The sequence below is a fragment of the Rhagoletis zephyria genome, unplaced genomic scaffold (assembly GCF_001687245.7).
Source record: "Rhagoletis zephyria isolate East Lansing unplaced genomic scaffold, Rhagoletis_zephyria_1.1 Rzeph_scaffold_14536, whole genome shotgun sequence".
Taxonomy (NCBI): Eukaryota; Metazoa; Arthropoda; class Insecta; order Diptera; family Tephritidae; genus Rhagoletis; species Rhagoletis zephyria.
Genome location: NW_016171605.1, coordinates 11,192 through 14,079, shown reverse-complemented (window position 1 = coordinate 14,079; position 2,888 = coordinate 11,192). Strand labels below are relative to the sequence as shown.

The following is a 2,888-nucleotide window of genomic DNA, read 5'->3' as shown; positions in this document are numbered from 1 at the left end:
TATGTACAGTATCGGTCATATCTATAGCACACCATTTCAAAATAATATTGTTTGCCACTTATGTAAATAAATAAATAAACATAAGTGACACACAATATCACTTTGAAATAGCGTGCTATAGGTATGACCGATACTGAAGGTAATTAAAAAAATTATGGGAATCACGAGAAGTAGTAACGTGTTGAATCATACAATGTTACAGCTGCTTAAAAGTTTAGTTTTTAATTCATGAAATTACATATATGTATGATTTTTAGACGTTATTAAACGTTATAACATCTTGTGGATCCCTTTACAGTATTTACATATTTTGGTTTGTAGGCTTTAACAGAATATAAAATAAGTTCAAGTGATTTTCTCTTTCTGGTCCAACGCAGTGCTGGACAAATTATAATTGTATTGTAATTTATAGAATTTATACCAAATTCTACAATACAAATACAAATAGTTTATATCATGATAAAAATATTAAAAGGTAAATTCATTCTCTCAATTCGTCGGCCATGATTTTTTTCTGACGTTTGCCAACATTTTAAAATCATATAAAATTGAAAATAAATTGTTCACAATTGTTGTTGTTTGAGATTGAAAATGAGAATGTCAGTTTGAATTTTGATTTTAAAATTATATTGTTGGCAAACGTCAGACTGCCTCTCAATGGGTTGCCTTGTTATGTTTTAAACTTTGTTTGTAATATAAATATATAATATATATATATAATATAATATATAATATATATAATATAATATATAATATATATATATATAATATTATTATCGAATGAATCCTATTATTATAAAAATGGATTCAAGTTAAAAAGAAATAAATAAATGGTCAACTGTCGTATAATTGCAAACGCTAGTTATACGCCTANAAATGGATTCAAGTTAAAAAGAAATAAATAAATGGTCAACTGTCGTATAATTGCAAACGCTAGTTATGCGCCTAAATCTATAAATGTGTTTTTGCCAATGCCACGATTGGTGCAACGGTCGACTCATCTGGCAATACAAAATCACCGGCAGCAACGTCAAAGTGGGTATAATTGTATGGCTTGGGGAATGTTTGTACAGGTACAGGTTTGTCAAGGCTGAAAAAAGATGTGTATATTTTTCAGCATTTAATCGCTAATTATTCGAATTTGCTTACTTAAACCGAATGTTCTGTTGGTGCCGTTGTTGCTGTTCAAGTTGCTCCGAAATTCGAACCACTAGCAAGAGCAGTGTTTCCGAACACGCCGTATAAAGGTGATGTGGATTTGGCCGTCAATGGCATAGATATGGTGATGGAGAAAAGGCAGTTGTTGTAAATAAGCGAAGGGCGCCGGTGAAAATGTTATTTGGCGAAACGTTGGGCCGGAAACGAAAGACACTTGCAATCATTTTACATCCATTTGCAGAAGTCTGCAAACCAAGAGCTAAAAAGTATATATTATAACTTTATGGATAATAAGTAGCATATACAATTCAAACCTGATTTTATAAGTATATCTCGCACACCCACAGCTTTAAGCTGGTTTGTTTTCAGTCAAACATTTTTCCATAAGGCTTTCGATTCTTGTAACTTTCTCCATTCTTTCCTTGTGTCGCTTCTCCCTGGCTTCCTCTTTCCTAGCAGCAATTTCAACTAGAGTTTCTTGCATCGTTTTTTTCTTTCTTTGCTTTTCTTTTGGTGAGACCTCTTTTTAACTACACAGTGGCAACTCAGTTTTATTGCCGGCTCAATGGAATCATCCAGTTTGCAAATTTTTTCTAGCTCTTCTTCAAACTGCAGCTTTTGGCGTTTTGCACCTGAGCTGCTGTTGTTTTCCACTGCCGCCTTTTTTCGTATCATGATGGTCTTATACCTTTCTTCACACTGCTTCCAACTTTTCCCGTCGAACTCAGCGCCAATCTTCATCCACATTTCCTTCTTTGTCTTTAACTGCTTGAAGGGCCCAACGTCCGGCGAAAAGGAAGCGTACTTATCCAGCAAGAGTCTCGTTTCGCCTTTCGTCCATACTGCAAAAAAGCGTTTTTTAAAGGTTTAGCATTTTCGGCTTTTACTTTTCTATCAAAACATTCTCATATTACCTGTAACTATTTTGCTGCAATTGGGACTTTCTTCTTTAGCTTGCATTATTTTGTATTTATTAATTTTCAATTGGACACCAAAATTTCTTTAAATTGCACTCCGTTTAGCGCGCGAAAAAAAAGCTGATTGCATTTCAGGGTTGCAGTTTGTGATCCTTTGTAAGTGTGAAGGGCTACACTGAACCTTAAGCGGGGTGCCAAATTCACAGGGTGAAGTGCACCTTTAAAAGACTTTCGTACCTCGGTATGGCAACATATTCGTGTAGAAAAGAAAACGCTATAAGATTCGAAATAGGATGAGATAGGAAAGCCTTAATTCAATAGTTCGAATAAAGTGTTATATGAATGCTGATAGTTTCTGCTGCAAAACTTTTCCAATATCAAACAGTATGTTATCAAGGTTGAATAGCTGAATATATGACAACAACAGGTGGACACTATAGGTGGTTTTGAAGAAATTGTGAAAATATTTAGCTGATCTCGCCTTATAATAGGTTTTTATTTAATATTTAGCGCCAAGCTTTTAAAAACGGTGTTTAAGCCACTTATGCATTTCCCGCATAAACAAAGAACAGCGAACACACACACGCCCTTGTATATTGCACTCCCGCCCAAAACCAAATGCAGCGAATAAACACACGCACTTGCGCTTAAAAATAATTCGTTCGTTCTTCATTGGGTATGCATTTTTTAATGCACTTCTCAACTGCCGCAAAACAAAACCTACTAAAGTAGTTAATTGCTGGCACTCCAAATTATGCTCAACAATCCCGCTTGATGCATCACCACTCCTCCGGAGTGGTTTTAAACAGCAAA

General features: G+C 34.8%; 1 long non-coding RNA gene across 1 annotated transcript; it reads right to left on the bottom strand.

The window, feature by feature from the left end:
- Positions 1 to 914: 914 nt before the first annotated feature.
- LOC108378614 (uncharacterized) lies at positions 915 to 2,405 on the bottom strand. Its single transcript, XR_001849427.1, has 4 exons — positions 2,073 to 2,405; positions 1,473 to 2,000; positions 1,150 to 1,417; positions 915 to 1,090 (listed from the first exon to the last, which is right to left on the bottom strand). It is a non-coding gene; the product is annotated as an uncharacterized LOC108378614 (long non-coding RNA).
- Between the last annotated feature and the right edge of the window lie 483 nt (positions 2,406 to 2,888).